Consider the following 12264-nt stretch of genomic DNA (forward strand, 5'->3'; position numbering starts at 1 on the left):
TCCGACTCCCAGCGACCCTATGGACTATAGCCCACCAGGCTCCTCCATCCATGGGATTTTCCAGGCAAGAGTACTGGAGTGGGGTGCCATTGCCTTCTCCATCACTAAGCGATCATTAATACAGAAAAAGCGAAACCAAGAATTTAAAAAAGATAACATCTCTAATTGCTGTGAAAATAAGACAAGTAGACAGTTCTCTCTTATGCTGTAGGGACACTTTATGTGGGGACAGATAAATGATGACTGTGGTTCCGTGGTGGTGATGATGTGGTGGAGCGTATGAGGGGCACTTTTCAGGGTATCTCTGCCACATACTTTACTCTTAGAGATTCATTTAAATGTTTGAGGAACATATAAATCCAAATACCTGTGTGGGTGTTAAAATCTTTCACTTGAATACTTGAGTACCTGCTGTGAATAAAATATGCTGTTTCATATTTTGCACAGTGAGGCTGTAACACACAACCTCCTGTCACTTACCTGAGACCAGTCAACCTCATTCAGAGAAAAGAATATTGGTTGGTTAAAGGAAGGGGTCATTTGAATCGGGAATAGTTTTGAAAATGCAAACCCAAGTGTAATATGTACCATTAAAATCAGAAGGCAGCATGAGTTTATTGAGATATGAAAGAGGTATAATATCAAAGTACTTTCCTTTGCATTGGTTCAGTGTACCCGACAAACCATAATATCTTATATTTGATTGTTAGGGGTACAGATTTTTCTGTTTCTCTGATATTTTGTTTCCTAAAGTATCATTGGACTAGAATTTATAGTTTTTCCTTGCATATACACATATACACAGTAACAATATATGCAAGTCAAATTTAATTTTTAAATGACTGTTTTACAATGTGGGTACATTCGTGCCAACCACGGGGCAGTCTGTGCTGTCTTTTGCACCCTTGCTTTGTACAGGCTGAGCATGTTCGATGTGTGGCAAGGCAGTAGATAATAGTTCTATTTTTACTTAGACTGTATTTGGCTTAATAGGTGATATTCTAGGGGCCTGGGTTTCTATAATTATGAAAAATTTCAAACATGTAAAGGAAAAGAGACTAGTGTAATAAACTCCCTACGTCTGTGGTCCGGATTTAACAATTAGAAATTTTTGCCACGGTTGCTTCATCTACCTCCTCCTGTTTGCTCAACTATTTTGAAGAATATCCCAGACCTCAAGTCTTTTTTACTTCTACCTTCTTCAATAGTCAACTCTTTTATAAAAACAAGGACTTTTAAAAAGTTTATTTTATTGGAGTATAGTTGACTTACAATGTTGTGGTAGTTTCTGTCAAATAGCAAAGTGATTCAGTTACCCATATAAATACACACACACACATACATACATACACACACATATATATATACACACACATTCTTTTTCATATTCCATCAGATATTGAATATAGTTCCTGTGCTATACAGTAGGGAAAGAAAGACTTTTTAATATAACTACAATACCTCTAATACATCAAATAAAATTAACAAAACTTACGTGTATCAGTTGATACTATCTCCCTATTCAGTCCCCCATGCTTTTGATTCAAAATTGTTATATGATATTTGGGCCGTTTGTTCAGAATCCACACAAAATCCTTGTTGTGTTAGGTTGTTCGGACGGCTGCATAGTTGAAGTCTTTTCTTCCTCACTACCTGCTTCCCTTCCTCCTTGCCTCTCCCTTCCTCCCTTCCCTTCCTCTCTTCATCTCTCTGTCCTTCCTGTTCTTGACTCTTCAAAGGAGCTGGGGAAGTTGTCCCATAGAATAGCCCCTATTCTGGATATTTCTGGTGGCTTCCCAGTTAATATATTCCATTGACCTCTACATTTCCTGCAAATTAGAAGTTAGCTCAACAGACCTGGTTAGATCCAGGTTGAGCTTTGATTTTAGGGTTTAGGTGGAGTGGACAGGAATACCTCGTACATGAAGCTGTGCCTTTATGCTGAACCACATCACGGAGCATGTGGTGTGTCTGCTTGTCACTCTCTTCACAGTGTTAGAATTGGTCAGTGCCAACAGCCCAGTCTCTCCATGGAGCCTTTCCCCCTTTCCTGTTGTGGTTTAATCCATTGCCAATTGTTTCTGAATCAGTTCTATCATTAGGGTTTGCAGGATAACAAATATTTTAATCTGTTACACCATCCACATTTATTCTAAGAAGAATTTTCCCTTGTAAACTGTGACTTTTGATTTCTCTGAAATAGTTCATCCAAGAAATAAACCCAGCGCTCTTAATATCATCTCTTAAATATCTAGTTTCCTATCCAAGAGTAACTTTAGGTATGAAAATCACATAGTACTGAAGTGACCATGTAATTACAGGATTTTTATAGAGGAAAGATACTTCTTACTTGATTTTTATCAACAGTGTCAGTATTAGGACAACTTTATATAGTTAGCATATACAGTATTGATTATTTAGGAACTGGGACCCTTTTCTTTCAAGTTCTTCTTGGTCAAATATGTTTCTCTTTGCTGAGTCATGAGTGATTAGTTGAACCTCAGCAAGCAAAACAGTATCACAGGGCAGAGTAGTACTGTATAGGTGGGTAGCATATAAGGGATGATCTAATATTGCCAGATTTATAAACTTAAATTCAGGAGCAAAACTGTTATTTTTATTATTAGTTTATTTAACAACCACCAGTAACTCCATCTAATACTGTTAACAAAATAAGAAAAATATTTCACTTTTAGATGACATGACTGATTAAGAAAACCTATGGCGGTCAGCTTTAAAGCCATTTTTATAAACAGGAAAAATAAAGTTCTGGATATACTGTATCTTTATACCAACTGAAAAAACACTGGGAAAAGACCCCACTCAGAACTGTAACAAACAAAGCATAATACTTACCAATAAATTTAAGAAAGATATTAGACCTTTCAAAAGAAACTTAAAACATTTGAAAGCATCTTAAAATTTAAATAAATGAAGAGAAACTATTTCTTAATCTTGAGAATTGTTGGCAAATTATTTCACTATAAGCAATTAATAGATTTCTCAGTTTACTTCTAACTTTCAGATTTTCTAGTGACTTACTTTATTTGATAGTGATTCAACAATGAGGGTAAGTCTAAATCTACTACATACTGGAAGACGTTTAAAACATCAGTGGTAATGATGCCGGAACAGACGTGTAACTCAGGTAGTAGAAGAGAATTCTCTGCCGCTTGCAGATTTGGACAGAAGTTTTCCTTGAGCCCCTGACTTCTTGGTCAGTGAGAGTTGAGAGAAATGCCCTTCATCCTGTGACCTCAGCAAATCCCTGTCCCTCACGACCTCAGCTTTCTTGCCTCTGCAGCCACTGTGATTTCTTTGCCAGTGTCAGTACAGATGGAAAATCAGCCTCTTCTACTAGTTTTTTTAAAATGTAGCATTCAGTGAGTTTAGAGACTCGAGTAGGTGCTGTAATCAGCAAATTTTATCTTAATCTTTGGGCAAAACATTGCTATTCACATCCTTGCCTCGCTTCTACTCTTTACTAAACTAATACAATTGCCTTTGTTAGAGGGAGTCTGAAAAGTATTTTTTCTGTCTTGTAAAACATGGATTACAGGAGTGTTATAAGGAATCCAAATTTAGTCCCATTTACTTACAACAACTTAACTATTTTTCATTATAGGAGAGGCCACTTAAAGGATATTCATTCAATGGTATTAGGTAGTGGTATAACTGCAAAAGGGATAAGACAAGAAAAGGCATTCATCCATACTTTATACAACCAGAGGAATTTTTTTAAAAAGTAGCATGGGAAATGCTTTTACATCTCATATATGAAGCATTAGTAGAACTCACCAAGATAAAGTATACCCTTGAATATTAAAAATGTTTGGCAGATCAAAATATTATAATTAAAAGGATCACTGAAAATTGTGGAAAATATCCAAAACAGAAGTTACAGAGAAAATGATAACAGATATGATAGTTTCATATTATTGCAGAATATGCAAATTTAGACTTCAAGATCCTAGCATATAAGTGAGAAAAAGTATGACAAGTTATGAGAATAAAGAAATAAGAGTAATATGAGGGGGAATATTTACCTATGCACTTACCAAAAAACTACAAATTATGACTTGGAAATACAGATTTTTCATTGTATTAAAAGGGCTAAATTTTCTTAAAAGAAATCTAATCTTGCAAGATAAGCAGTAATGCCAAACTCTTGGGGAGTGATTCAGGCGTGTATACTCGGAGTCACAGTAATGTTTAAATATTTCACTTGGGAATTTAGGAAACAAATATTGTGCTAATTATAAATCATATATGTAGAGACTAATTATAGAACATCACTGTAAAAATACTGTCTTTAAATAATAAGTTTTTGAAGACTCTAGAACAACTTCCCAAGAGAACTTTTTGCTTTGATGAAAATATCCTATGATTTACACTAATATTATAGCCACTAGTCACACACATGGCTACTGAGCATGTGAAATGTGGCTAATGCACCTTAGGAACTGAATTTTTAATTTTATTTAACAGCATTTAAATTTAAATACTCATGTAGCCACAGTATTGGGCATTGCAGTTCTAGAAATGTGGAGAAATGTTAGGTGTAAGTGAAAATAAACTAGTAAGTTTACATACCATGATTACAAGTGTGTATATACTTGTATGTACGTATGTAAAGTGGTATCCACAGTTAAATTTGAAGGAAATGGGTGATTTTTAAAATGCTAATTAGAAAATCAAGTGAAAATAATGGCAGCACTCCACATTTGTGCTGTTCAGTATGGTAGCTACCAGCCCTATGTGGCAGTTTAAATACAAATTAATTAAGTAAAAATTAAAACTTCAGTACCTCAGTCACACTGGTACATTTTGGGTACTCAGTAACTCTTTGTGGCTAATGCTTACATTTGGACAGAGCAGATACAGAAATCAGCTATTGCAAAATGTTCTGTTGTAAGTGCTGTAGAGAGAACCGATGGGAGGAATATACAGGAACAAGTCCTTAATAACTTAACTGATGAGTCAATTTTGAAGGGCACAAGTGAGTTAGAACGGGAAATGCAAGTTGGTAGAAAGTATAAGGAATAGTATCAGAAGACGCTACTTTTGTAACCCAGATCAGCATCCCATAAAGTACAGGCAGTGGACTAGTGAAGAGTCTGCTGTCCCTGACTGCCTGCTTCCTCTCAACCTCAGTACTTGCCTAGAACCTTGTATAGCCATGTGATACTTCTGTGTCATCTGAGCACATCACCTGTCTTACCTCATTGAGGAAGCTGCCTGGAGAATCCCCCTGTGGTCTGAGCTGAGTAATAGCTATGAGCTATGGGAAACATTAGTCAGGATAAAAAAGAGAAAGCAGATTGCTTCTGACAGTTGTGTAAGAAGCTAAGTCACTTGTACTGTACCTTAATAATCTATGCTTGCAAGTGCAATTAAACGCTGAACACTGAATTTCCAAATGTGGTAAACTTAAACTTCATTGCTCCTGCTTTTGGAGATGCGGCAAGGGATCCATCACCCTCTAATGGGAACCAGGATTTTAAAGAAGCTCCCAGTCAGGGCCTCTGTCTGGGGAACTTATGTCCTCTTCTTGACCCTCCTGGGCCTGGGATTCAACCAAGTAGTGGAATCTTTTTCTTTCAAGAGAATTTCCAACTTTATGTTTTCCTTTACCCCCTTTAAGGTCATTAGTTCTTTGTAACTGTGTTCACTCCTCTCCCCAAAATTAGTTTCAAAGGTTTCGCAACATGTCCAGATAGGAAATATTGTTCTAAATTCAGTGAATTTCTAAAGTTTTGTTTTAAAATTTCTTCCTTTTTTCACATTTAATCCTGATGCCCTGATATAAGATATTAAATTGAATTCTTTGTGAAATAGGGAAAGCTCTTTACTACTATAATCAAGGCATGATCTGTCAGCTAAACATTGTTTTACTGGTAATCATCAGTCCTAGATTTACTGCCTGTTTTCTTATTGTGGTTTTGTCTGTATGTTTAACAGTTGCCTGTGCCCTGAGGTGAAAGGCCCTATGGGCACCGTTCAGTGTATTTGGAGGGCCAGTTGCAGAATTTGGGGTCAAATGAAACCACATATTTTGTAATAGTTTGTTCTTCTAGTAGCCTTGCATTTTTTCTTTTTTTTTTGAGTGGAGGGTGGTTGCTTTACAATATGGTATGGATTTCTGTCATACATCAACCTGAATCAGCCATGGGTATACAAGCCTTGCATTTTTATTAAAAAACATATACAACACATACGTATTTAGTTCTTTATCAATATGATTGTTGTATCTGTTATGATTTCAGCATTTTTTCTTTTTCTCCCTGATTTATCAACTTTGGGAAGAGTTGTAAGACTACTTGAAGGAAATCAATCTGTGTTCTTAGTCTGTAAGTGACAGGAAAGCAAATAAATGAATAATATTCAGCATTTCCTATTTAAATTTTGTGTTTTTTTTGAGATTAAATAAAACATAAATATTTACTTGAAATATGTATGAAAATCGTACTGATAGAATGGCATCTTCTGATTTTAAAATTATGCTAATGATTTACTTAAGCATAGTTATGCATATATTGATAGATAACTGTATTATCACTTGGTTTATGTAGACCTCTTCAAAGATGAAAAATAATTAATACTAAAGTATTAGAAAGGCATGTTTCTTTCACTTATATTAATATTCTTACAACTGATACTGCATAATGTACTGTGAATGTACAGTGTGTGATTTCCACCCCTTTTCAGGAATTTGGCTTGAAATAATATATTTATAACATTTCCTCATAAATATTTTAAGATACAACATTTTTAAAACATTATATTCCTAAGTTACTTAATATGTGTTTAGGAATGTTGGTGTTGTTAATATTGTTTTCAAATAATACAGTTTCAAACTCCTTAGAACACTTGTAGGCTTCTAATTGTTTCATTTGTGTAACTTTCAACCTTGAGAATATTGGCTAATTGGTTAGTATTCTTTCTACTTACCAATTTTATTTTTAGTACTTACTGTGTGCCTGGAGCTATTTTAGACTGTATAGGTAATCAGTATAAAAAAGTAAAAGCACCCCAAATCCTTTTCCTCCAGGAGCCCACATTTAGTAGATGCTCCACGTATGATTATGTGGCATTTAACTCAAAGGGCCACTTCTCTGTTAATTGTCGGGAAATGCATGTCATCAAAGAGAGACAGAGGCAGAACAAAATTTCTATTTGTTCTTTTTAACTCATTGCTTTTCAGTGAGTTTAGCTCTCCTAAGTATTTTAATGGCATTTACGACTGTGATTATTTGACAACCTAGAATTTTTCTGTATTTTTCTCATCTCCCAACTGGTAGTTCAGTGTAGAGGAAGAAGTTGAACTAGTCACTTAAGGTTTTAGGGTTTAAAGAGAAGTCATATTCTTTAGGGAAAATACTTTTTGTGAAAGAAGAGAATATGGCTTTTGGAAGACTCCTGATTTTATCTAATGTATTTCTTCAGAGCCTACCATTTGTATTCTAGATACACTTGAATCACATGGGAAGATCTCAGTGTAATATTTGACTCTCCTCTTCTCTTCAGGAAAATCTTAAACGTCACCACCAGAAGATTAAAAAGAGGTCCCTCCTGCACCGGGAAGGCTCTGCAGGTCTTTTCAGTGTTCTTGGAGGTGTGGGCTGTGAGCCCTGGTCACTTTGTGTCATCCTCCTTGTTCTCTAAAGGTAAGCACCGAGCAGGGAGCACGCTCAGGGCCGAGGCCCCTGCAGGACTGGCTTTGGAATGCTCCGCGGAGGCCTGGAGACGCCCCTGCCTCTCTCACAGAAGACGTGTGGCAGGACGCCACACGCACTGTCAAGCAGGGATGGTTCTCCGTGTGGAGAGTGCACACGTCCTAGAGATGCGGGGCACTTTTTGTTTTGTTTTCCAAAAATTCCACTTCACAGTGAAACTTGTCTTCCACTTCAGTCTGCATTTAAATCAGCTTAATAACTACCATCGTTGATCCTTCAAAAACTCTTCTTGGATGTATTAAGATTTGCATTCAAGAATTTTGACACAGTGATAGCATTTAAGCAGTCTGCTTAAATTGATGTAACCAGCTTTGAAGATTTGCTTTTCATGGTCTTCTTGAAGCTTACCTTTACTTCAGAGAAAGTCCCTCAAACCATTTTTTTAAATCTCTGCTAAGCTTCAAAAAGTGTGAAAGCAAATGTCTTCTTACTCTTTAATAGGTATGTGGTCATAAAATTCATGTCAGATCGTAACAGGCCATTGGAGACCTAATGTCTACAGAACATTTCAGATTGTAATCACCAGGACATTGGTATTGGCAGTGAGTACTTGGTGCTCATGAAGATATTAAATATCTATATCTAATTTTGTTCATCTTTTTTTAAGCTCTTAAAATGATCTTGGAAACTTTAGTTCTAAAAGATTTGAACTTTTTATGAACTATCAAATTTAGGAGAAATCTGCTGATTTTTGTCTGGTTAGGCCTGTCTTTGGTTTATGATAATTCTGTTTTATTTTCAAAGCAATTGTTCTTCCTATATCTGTGTAATAAAAAGATATTAAGAAGGGAAAGTACACTTTGTGTTTGCTGTTAGAATGAGTACAAAAACGACTGAGGCCTTCTATGAAAAAACCTTGAGAATCAATTTTTTTGTGTGTATGTATTTGGGTTAGAACTAGTCTTGCTTATTACAACTGCAGGCACCTTTAAAAGATTTAAATCTACTTTGGAGATGATATAGGTTACATTAGTGAAAAACACAGGTTACTAAGAATTTGGAAATCTCTACATAATTTTCTTTTGATTTTTAATTTGGAAGAACATGTTAAATAATTTTTAACTTTTATAACAGCATGGAACAGAATTCAGTTCAGTTCAGTTGCTCAGTCGTGTCCGACTCTTTGTGACCCCATGAATTGCAGAACGCCAGGCCTCCCTGTCCATCACCAACTCCCAGAGTTCACCCAGACTCGTGTCCATCGAGTCAGTGATGCCATCCAGCCATCTCATCCTCTGCCGTCCCCTTCTCCTCCTGCCCCCAATCCCTCCCAGCATCAGAGTCTTTTCCAATGAGTCAACTCGTCGCATGAGGTGGCCAAAGTACTGGAGTTTCAGCTTTAGCATCATTCCTTCCAAAGAAATCCCAGGGCTGATCTCCTTCAGAATGGACTGGTTGGATCTCCTTGCAGTCCAAGGGACTCTCAAGAGTCTTCTCCAACACCACAGTTCAAAAGCATCAATTCTTTGGCGCTCAGCCTTCTTCACAGTCCAACTCTCACATCCATACATGACCACAGGAAAAACCATAGCCTTGACTAGACGGACCTTTGTTTCTTTGGGCCAGTTGAGAAAAAAATTTGAGTTGAAAGTCAAACCAAGTGAAAATGTAAGGTGGAGTATATAAAAATAAACAAGTATTACTTCTTACCTAAGCTTTAGCTTTTTTTTATTCTAAAAAAGCCTCCTCCCCCAGCCCCTGTCATTTTTGAAACAAGCTTTGTCTTACTATAGTATTGACAACGTAGTTTTTTTTTCTTTTTTTAATTTTATTTTATTTAACTTTATAATATTGTATTGGTTTTGCCATATATCAAAATGAATCTACCACAGGTATGCATGTGTTCCCCATCCTGAACCCTACTCCCTCGTCCCTCCCCATACTTTTTAAAAAGAAAAATTTATTTTGTAGTTGTAGAACCAGTGCTCTAATTTCACATCCATTGTTGTTTATCTTTCAGTTGCTAAGTTGTGTCCAACTCTTTGTGACCCATGGACTGCAGCATGCCGGGCTCCACTTCCCTTCACTGTCTCCCAGAGTTTGCTCAAATTCATGTCCATTGAGTTGGTGATGCCATCCAACCATCTCATCCTCTGCCACCTGCTTCTCCTTTTGCCTTCAACTCTCCCCAGCATCAGTCTTTTCCAGTGAGTCCGCTCTTTGCATCAGGTGGCCAAAGTATAGGAACTTTAGCATCAGTCCTTCTAATGAATATTCAGGGTTCATTTCCTTTAGAATTGACTGATTTGATCTCCTTGCAGTCCAAAGAGCTCTCAAAAGTCTTCACCAGGGCCACAATTCAAAAGCAGCAATTCTTTAGTGCTCAACCTTCTTTATGGTCCAACTCTCACATCTGTACATGACTACTGGAAAAAACCTAGCTTTGACTATATTGACCTTTGTTGGCAAAGTAATGTCTCTGCTTTTTAATACTGTCTCTAGGTTTGTCATAGCTTTCCTTCTAAGGAGCAAGTGTCTTTTAATTTCATGGCTGTAGTCACTGTCTGCAGTGATTTTGGAGCCCAAGAAAATAAAATCTGTCACTGTTTCTACTTTTTCCCATTCTGTTTGCCATGAAGTGATGGGACCAGATGCTATGATCTTAGTTTCTTGAATGTTGAATTTTAAGGCAGCTTTTTCATTCTCTTTCACCCTCATCAAGAGGCTCTTTAGTTCCTCTTCACTTTCTGCCATTAGTGTGGTATCATCTGCATATCTGAGGTTGTTGATATTTCTCCCAGCAATCTTGATTCCAGCTTGTGGTTCGTCCAGCCCTGCATTTAGCATGATAGACTCTGCATATTATTAAATAAGTAAAATATTGATAATTTTTTGATAATTATAAAATTTGATAATATTTAGGAGTGGACACCGATGTGGTAGTACTGAGAGATTCTTCCACTAGAACTAGGGTCCGGGAGATTGTATTTTTATGTGCACCTGCACAACTTAATCATACACAACGTGCACATACTAGAGTTCATTTCTTTTGTACATAAGACCTTATCAAAGAACAGGTTTCTGAATTGTCTCTCAGTTATATTTGGATGCTGTGTTTTGTTTTTGTTTTTAACATATGGAAAGCAGTCTTTGCTAGAATTTTATTTCCTTGGTATGGTCATGTCCCCTGCCCACTCTCATATCTAGACAGAAGTGAGAGGCAGCCCTTTGTTTACTAATATTGATTTTTTAGAGAAAGAACAGCAAGGAAATTCTAGACTTTCCTCTTCTTGAGGCATGTAGACCAGCTCTGTCCAGTAAAAATGTAATGCAAGTCACAAATACAAGCTACATGTGTAATTTTAAGAGTTTTTTGGTCGCCACATAAAAAGTAAAAGAAGTGGGCAGAATTACTTTTGATTATATTTTATTTAATCTAATATATCTAAAATATTGTTATTTCAACATGCAGTTAGTACAAAAGTTTATGAGATGTTTTACCTTTTTCACACTAAGCATCAAACTCTGGTGTGAATTTTACATTTATGGAATGTTTCATATTGAACTGGCCTTAGTTCGAGTGCTTCATAGCTGCACATTGCTTGTGACCACCGTGTTGGTGCAGATCTGGACTGAGAGTGGAAGGCCCACTCTAGCACCATCCTGAGTAACCCTGTGAGGCCCCACTGGGTTACAGTGTGCAGAGTTAGCAGAAGACAAAAAACAATTCAGGATGCCCAGCTTAATTTGAATTTCAGATAAATAACAAATTAGTGTGATTATGTCCCATGCTGTGTTTGGAATATACTAAGAAAAAGGTATTTTTCTGAAACGCACATTTAACTGTGAATCCTGGTTTCTATCTGGCAGTCCTACCCTGGTTGGAGTGGAAGACACCAGTCTGTAGGACCAGAGGATAGAGAATCTTGTCCTCTGTGGATAAGTTTTATAACCCTCCGAAAACCAGTATGCAAACCAGAAACTGTCTGTAGCCCATTTCTTCCTAATTCTCCTCCATTGGCAGGCGGATTCTTCTCCACAGATTCTTTACCACTGAGCCACCAGGGAAGCCCCTCTTCCTAATTCTCTAAGATGTTTAAGAGACAGACTGCTACTGCTGCTAAGTCGCTTCGGTTGTGTCTGACTCCGTGCGACCCCATAGACGGCAACCCACCAGGCTCGTCTGTCCCTGGGATTCTCCAGGCAAGAATACTGGAGTGGGTTGCCATTTCCTTCTCCAATGCATGAAAGTGTAAGTGAAGTCGCTCAGTCGTGTCCGACTCTTAGTGACCCCATGGACTGCAGCCTACCAGGCTCCCCAGTCCATAGGATTTTCTAGGCAAGAGTACTGGAGTGGGGTGCCATTGCCTTCACCTAAGAGACAGAAGAGGAATTTATATATGACAGGGACTCAGTCTTTGTATAATTGAACATTTAAAATCTAAATTATCACATTAAAATGTAAGGTTGATTAAATTTTATAAATTGAATGATTAGTTACTTGAGTTCATAAAGGAGAGCTTGTTGAAGTCGAACAACGTATTATGAGTATCAGACCTTATGAAAAACCATCCACCCTTGGTGATAA

General features: G+C 37.0%; 1 protein-coding gene across 6 annotated transcripts in view; it reads left to right on the forward strand.

Annotated features, from left to right (window-relative positions):
* The window catches only part of ZEB1 (zinc finger E-box binding homeobox 1), a 196856-nt gene that overhangs the window by 55305 nt on the left and 129287 nt on the right, over positions 1–12264 (forward strand). Inside the window, exon 1 of one of the 6 annotated variants that reach the window (XM_070381871.1) lies at positions 7528–7667. The exons of the other annotated variants lie outside the window; for them this stretch is intronic. The gene's annotated coding sequence lies outside the window, so the exon portion shown is untranslated. Of the gene's footprint in view, positions 1–7527; positions 7668–12264 lie in introns of those variants that run through there. 6 annotated transcript variants of the gene reach the window in all.

The sequence above is a fragment of the Bos mutus genome, chromosome 13 (assembly GCF_027580195.1).
Source record: "Bos mutus isolate GX-2022 chromosome 13, NWIPB_WYAK_1.1, whole genome shotgun sequence".
Lineage (NCBI taxonomy): Eukaryota > Metazoa > Chordata > Mammalia > Artiodactyla > Bovidae > Bos > Bos mutus.